Source organism: Mandrillus leucophaeus, unplaced genomic scaffold, assembly GCF_000951045.1.
Source record: "Mandrillus leucophaeus isolate KB7577 unplaced genomic scaffold, Mleu.le_1.0 Scaffold303, whole genome shotgun sequence".
Classification (NCBI taxonomy): Eukaryota; Metazoa; Chordata; class Mammalia; order Primates; family Cercopithecidae; genus Mandrillus; species Mandrillus leucophaeus.
The window spans coordinates 1,585,039-1,592,610 of record NW_012103177.1 but is presented as its reverse complement, the minus strand read 5'-3'; the positions used below and the strand labels follow the sequence as shown (position 1 = coordinate 1,592,610).

Sequence of the window (7,572 nt, the reverse complement as noted above, 5' to 3'; positions counted from 1 at the left end):
ATAATTTATGGTAAATAGTATTAATCGTTTATTTTAGTCGTTTTTGAAAAATTTCAGCCTTCATTTTAGATGCAGTGGGTACATGTGCAGGTTTGTTATATGAGAGTATTGCATTATGCTGAGATTTGGGCTACATATAACCCTGTCACCCAGGCAATGAGGATTGCACACAATAGGTAGTTTTTCAGCCCTTCCCTCAGCCCCACCTTTTGGAGTCCCCAGTGTCTATTGCTCCCATCTTTGTGTCTTGGTAGTGAGGAATCTGAGATATTTCTGATTCTCATTGATCAGTAGACAATCTAAGAGTTTTTTTCCCCTTTCTATTAAGTCTTTATCATGTTTTTGGATAGTTGCTGATATTATTGTTTTATTTTATTACTACTAATTTATCTTACTCAGTAGATAGGTCCTCATTGGGCTCTTTTAATGTGACTATTCTTTTTTCTTTACTCCTATTTTTGGGAACTTTTTGTGAATTCTTTGAATATTGTTTATCATTTATCCTCTCTAGTCATTCTCTGGAATTAATTTTAAAAGATGAAAGAGACATTGGAAGTTTATTCCACTTCAATTAACCTTTATTTCTTGCACTTTTTAAAAGAATTTAGATATGCCAGAAATATTATCTTCAGCTATGTCTATCATTTATATTTAGTTTTGTTTTGTTTTTAACTCAAATGATCCCTGTTAAATATCCGTAATAACTTTTAGCATTTCTTATATGTATTCTATTCCTTAGTGCATTTCTCTGAAGATATTAACTGTTTTGACTCTGTATTCCTGGTCTGTTTTCTCAGTTATCTCTGTTACCTTTATTGAAAGTTATTTCTACTAATCCATTATTATGCCTTTGCTCTTTGGTGCTGTAGGTTTCTCTCAATATCTGATGATGGATAGATAGATTGATAGATACAGATACAGATATATTGATATATGTCATGTATATGTCCAAGTGTATATGTGTGTGCTTAAGATTTGTACTTGTTTATTTATTAGACATATTACTAAGTTGGCTTGTACAATTTGTGTATAAATATTGGATTGGACAGGACTTGCTTCAGAAGTTAGCACTGTTGCTTGTATAAACAGAACTAGAGAGCTAAAGGACATCAATCTTGCTGGATGGAGTGTTTTCCTAACTAGTATTATTAACATGAGAGGCATACTTTGACCCACATAAGTACTTTTTGACCCACCTGGAATTACCTTATTGTCACTAAGAGTATGGAGGAAAACATCACTGTTACTACTTTCTGGCTCAAATGGGTGGAGGAAGTTCACTGATGAAGGTCCCTGCTCAGGGTCTTGCCAAGGTGTAGAGCAACCCTGATAGTTACCCTATGGCAAACACCTGCCTCTATGATCACCACCTTTGTAGATGGATCACTCTTAGTGTTGCTCCCACCTTCTCTAGTAGCCTTTCCTGCTTATGTTTTGTCTTGCATTTTTCTTCATTGATTCCGTCTTGTCTCCTTGCCAGCTTTCAAAGGTTCTTCACAATCTCTGCTAAACAGTAAGTTTATATTTATTTTCCAAATTTTGTTTACACATCTCTTTATTTGCTTTAGTCCCTTCAATCATGTCTAAAATTTTTCCTAGAAAAGAATATCTACAGTATGACTTTAATGCTCAGTCTTTGCCTTAAATAGTTTCACTTTTAACATGGTCTTTATGAAAACTCAGGAGTCACTGGATTTACAGTTTTATGGAGAAGTTTAAATTTATTAATATGAAATCATAAAATTACAGAATTCTCTTTATGAAGTAGATGCTAAAATGTACATTATTTCCCAAAAATATAAACCTAACATGAAAAAGTTTTATTGAATGGAGCCACAGTTTTAGCTACATTAATTAGTATAAAATGTCATTCATGCCAAAATGTATTTATTGGGCAGCTCCTCATTGTGCAATTGATTGCACCCAGTTCAACAAATATTCATGGAATGTTTATTTTGTGTTACCTTAATATATACTTATAAGAATGACTTTCTTTCTTCAAAAGGTTTTTGTGTACCAAATTCCATCTATTGATAAAAGAATTGCAACCAAGTAGCTATTTAGAATTATATGTCATTATTGCTACATCAGAAATACACCAGACAAACCTCTTACTTCCTTAATATCATTGGAGGATATCTTACATACCATAGGTGAACAAATATTTTGGACCATCTAGTAAATATTTTAGACTTTGTGGGTCATAAAGTCTCTTTTGCAACAACATAACTCTACTCTTTTACTGTGAAATATTTCATGGTTAATATAAAAATAGTAAATTTGCTGTGTCCCAATAAAACTTTATTTATGAAATAGACAATAGGCAGGACTTGGGCTGCAGTCCGTAGTTTACTTTCCCTCACTAGATAATATAAGCTTAAAGTATTTCAAACAACCATTTCTTAAACTTAATTTTTGAAAAAAATCTTTCTACTGCCTCTTATCAATTTGGAATACCGCTCCAAATTCTTCAAGAGGAGATTAAAGTAGCATGGTATCTTTTATCTTCATTAATTTAACAAAAATATTTTTACATCTGAAAAGGAATGTGTGTTGATAAACACAACTTCAGGATAAAGAATAATTCAGAATATTTTAAGTTCATATATATTATATTTTCCTTTATTGCTTCAAAGTTTCCAAAGATGAAAAAGGAAGCTTCAATCTCAAATTCCTGAACAAGATGAAAAATGACTCATAACTACATACTCTGCTATAAATATGAAAATAAAATCTGCAGCATGTAAAGTAACCTGTTATATAAATTTCCCCAGTATTATTTGTTTAAACTAAAGCAAATGAAATGTATACTTGTCATCCATGGAAAAAATATACTTGCTAATCTTTATAAACGCTGGGGGAAAAGTTCATAATAAAAGCACAGTCTGTAGTAATGCAAGAGATATTAGGTAGGATTTAAAAGCCATTAAGAGAGTATTTGTTTTTATTTAAAACACAATGAGAATCGAAAAACATTAGCAGGTTACACTATAGCATGTGTAGAGTTATTTTATATCATTTAAGACAATTGTGTTACATTTCCTCAGGTTTCAATCCCTTAATGGCAGATTTACTCTTTGTATATGAGTCCTCCCAGTTGAATTACCACAATTTACTCTCCATTCATCCTCTGGTAGTGTCCCAGGAAGACACACGTTTCTTCAACAGGAAGTAAATACTTGCACTTTCATTGCTTTACACCTCATTCTTTCCTACTGGTCATGGCCAGTTTTGTTTGCGTGACTCTATGCTCACTGTATTGTCACAACTGGCCTTATGCTCATATTGTTGTTTTCTCTCTATACTCAGGTAATCACTCTTGTAGAGAAGGGTGTATACTAGATACCAACCCACCCCCCAAATCCAATATTTGTCCTTCTCTGTCTTGCTTCCTTCCCTGGAAGTTCTATCCCTGTGCACTGCAATTCTAGGGTTTCCCTGCTAGCTGGCTTCCAGTTGGATTTAACTAATGAAAAGGACCAGCAACAGACTAGGATATGAATGAGACAGATCAGAAGGCTTTTTTTTCTCTGACTTCTATGTCTTTCATCTGTGTGTTTCCTGCAGTACTTGTAACCCTTCAGAACCTCATCTTACCAGCTGATTACTCCCACATTGTTCCAACAGTCACTGGGCTTCTGTAGCACAGTTTTCTCCCATTGCTTCTTTAATCCTAACAGGCACAAAGGCTTACTACTCTTGTCTAGCCTCTATTTACCTACCTTATGTTTGTTTCCTTTTTGCTGTCCTCACTCTATAGGTCTTCTCTTTAAAATCCCTTCACTTAAAATATCCGTCAGCTTTCTTTCTTGCTGGACCATGTTGTAAGAAATAATTTAGATCCTGAATGACTTTGTTTAGTTATTTCTGTTGTTTTTTTAACTCTCCCAGCTCCATATCTAATCTTTATAAAATTGGAATACATTTTCTAAAATAAGCATTGATTTCTTAAATTTGATGCTACAGACTAGTAATAAAAATATAAGCCTTCATATACATAGGACCTTTATAGAATTTGAAGTCTAGAGGATTACATGGTTCATATAATAATAATGTAGTATCTTTTTCAAAAATTTCCATGTAGTCTCTACTCCAAATATTTATTTTTGACCTTCATTAATGAGTGTTTTTAGATTTAGTCCTACACAACTTAATGCTCTTCTTAAATTGATTTCCATCACTGTTCTTCACTCTCTAAAAGTTTAAAATTTGACTGTTGCTTTTTCACCTTGAAATCTTCTTCCCCATATAAAAAGGAAACACTGGTAGTTAATAATGAGTTTATTGACAATAAATCTATAGCATAATTTATCCCAGAAGGATTGACTTCCCCTAATAGATTGCTGACTCACCTAGAATTTCACACCTAGGGAGCCACTTTCTTCAAAGTAATGAGCAATTATGACATTGTCACCAAACAATAGCATACTGTCTCCACAAATCTTAATATAAAATATTTTGCCTTTGGAAACATATCAAGGAAATTATTGAAACTCAAGTAGTTTTCCATTACTTAGTCTATAATGTTTGTTGAGTGCATTTATATAAATGTGGTTAAAAATGTAATACTAGATATTATTGCCTGGAAGCATGAGGAGATGATAATATCACTGATGTAAAAAAAATACAGTTCTTCACTAAAGTAGAATACTGTTTTTATTACAAATTACAGTTGTCATACTGAAGTTTAATTAAAATTTCCTCTAGAATCAAAAAGACTTCGCATCAAGGACTATATCGTATTGTAAAACCTAGGAGAAACCATTTCTTTTTTGAGTAATTTAATAGTTTGTCAACAATGTAATAGCTGCGTCTCACATGGAGAAAAACTGTGAAATCAAGTGTATTTTTTTCAAAATTCTTTCATCATTCTCCATTTTTACCATGGTACACTTTCAGTGGAATATATATCCCTGTCCCATTGGAAAATGGGATGTTAGAAAAATCCTGAATATGTTGGCAGTGTTTTCCTTATCTACTTGTGTTCATGCCTTTCACCATGAGAAAGGCCTGCCCCATATTGCTACTTCTACCTGAGAAAAACAGGGATCTGTTCTGAAAACACACCTGCTGTTCATAATCCACATTAACTCTTGAACTTGTGTATTAAAAAAAAAATTGCTAGTTTTTCTAAGCCATTGTAATTCTGGGATAGTTTGTTATATAGCATAGTCACATTAATAGTTGCATTATACAAACTCTTTAGCAAAGAAATAATCACAGGAATTCTGATAAATGAGACTTGCTGAAAGACAGTGGAACAGATTTGCATATCATTTAACAAATGCCAGTACAATCATATGTAACAACATTTTGGTCAACAATGAACCACATATAAGAAGGCCGCCCCATGATATTATAATACTGTAACTTTACTGTACCTATTCCATGTTTAGATACACAAATGTGTCCCATTGTGTTACAATTGCCTAAAGTATTCAGTACAGTAACATACTGTACAGGTTTGTAGCTTAGGAGCAAGGGGCTATACCATATAGCCTGGATGTATAGTAAGCCATGTCATATAGGTTTTTGTAAACACACTCTGTGAAATTTACAAAATGGCAAAATTACCTAAAGATGCATTTCTCAGAAAGTATCCCTAATATTAAGAGCATAACTGTATTTATGGATTGGTTTACACAAGAAACCATTAATTTCTACAATCTTCTCTGACCACTTGAGGAAAAGAAAATAAAAGAAAAAGCACAGATAATATTGGTATGCTTCTAACCTTGGATAAACTGTGTGTTTGGTGTGGTAAGGAAACAACTCTCGCTGCTTATATTACAATTTTTAAGAAGCTTCAAACAGTGTGATTTGTGTCCAGGATTCGCTTAGTACAATAGCCCTTTCAGAATGTGTTTTGTTTTGCTTGGTGTTTTTCTATAAAGCCGTTCATCTGCTTAAAGTGAAGACTTGGGACTGCTAGAATTCAAGTGATAGCCACTATGCTTCACTAAGAGAGTCCCTAAAGATATTACCACTTTCTTTCTCCTGAATAATTCACATAAAATGCTGCTAGGTACAGATGAGCAAGGCAGGTATCTTCAAAGGAAGGTGGTGACAGCATCTTGTCATGGGGCATTGCAACCAAGTGGGGTGAGGAGGAAGTCTGTGCAGGGTGGGAAATGGCAGCAGCTTGTCAAGGGTGCTGGAGCCTGAGCATGTTAAAATTATCTCTAGTGTTTCAAATAATTATTCAAGGTTATTCTCTACATCTGCATAGATTTTTTAAAACACTTTGTAAAGGGGCAGGCAAAATGTGTGTGTGTTTATGTGTGTGTTTAAATGGACTCATGTAGTTACATCAAATTACACTCTTTTCTGTATGTCAAACATAGTTGTCATTACTGTTTTTCAAAAAATAAATCTTCAACTAAAATATAATTTACAATTAATTCATGTAATCATTCTATGACTGTTTCTATTACCAAAAATTTGCATATAAAAGAAGCTCCCTCATGAAAAAGAATTTGCTATATTTCATTATTAAAATGAACACACATCTCCGCTCCTTCTAGGATCTCCTCCTGGTTGGCCCGCCTGCCTCCACTCCTGCCTCCACCATGTCCATCAGGGTGACCCAGAAGTCCTACAAGGTGTCCACCTCTGGCCCCCGGGCCTTCAGCAGCCGCTCCTACACGAGTGGGCCCGGTGCCCGCATCAGCTCCTCGAGCTTCTCCCGAGTGGGAAGCAGCAGCTTTCGGGGTGGCCTGGGCGGCGGCTATGGTGGGGTCAGCGGCATGGGAGGCATCACCACAGTCACGGTCAACCAGAGCCTGCTGAGTCCCCTTAACCTGGAGGTGGACCCCAACATCCAGGCCGTGCGCACCCAGGAGAAGGAGCAGATCAAGACCCTCAACAACAAGTTTGCCTCCTTCATAGACAAGGTACGGTTCCTGGAGCAGCAGAACAAGATGCTGGAGACCAAGTGGAGCCTCCTGCAGCAGCAGAAGGCGGCTCGGAGCAACATGGACAACATGTCCGAGAGTTACATCAACAACCTTAGGCGGCAGCTGGAGACTCTGGGCCAGGAGAAGCTGAAGCTGGAGGCAGAGCTTGGCAACATGCAGGGGCTGGTGGAGGACTTCAAGAACAAGTATGAGGATGAGATCAATAAACGTACAGAGATGGAGAATGAATTTGTCCTCATCAAGAAGGATGTGGATGAAGCTTACATGAACAAGGTAGAGCTGGAGTCTCGCCTGGAAGGGCTGACTGATGAGATCAACTTCCTCAGGCAGCTGTATGAAGAGGAGATCCGGGAGCTGCAGTCCCAGATCTCGGACACATCTGTGGTGCTGTCCATGGACAACAGCCGCTCCCTGGACATTGACAGCATCATTGCTGAGGTCAAGGCACAGTACAAGGAGATCGCCAACCGCAGCCGGGCTGAGGCTGAGAGCATGTACCAGATCAAGTATGAGGAGCTGCAGAGCCTGGCTGCGACGCACGGGGATGACCTGCGGTGCACCAAGACTGAGATCTCCGAGATGAACCGGAACATCAGCCGGCTTCAGGCTGAGATTGAGGGCCTCAAAGGCCAGAGGGCTTCCCTGGAGGCCGCCA

General features: G+C 36.7%; 1 pseudogene across 1 annotated transcript; it reads left to right on the top strand.

Annotated features, from left to right (window-relative positions):
* Positions 1 to 6,510: 6,510 nt before the first annotated feature.
* Positions 6,511 to 7,571, top strand: LOC105544647 (annotated as a pseudogene). The gene has a single exon (XR_001006803.1). The product of XR_001006803.1 is annotated as a keratin, type II cytoskeletal 8 pseudogene (transcript).
* The last annotated feature ends 1 nt before the right edge of the window (position 7,572 follows it).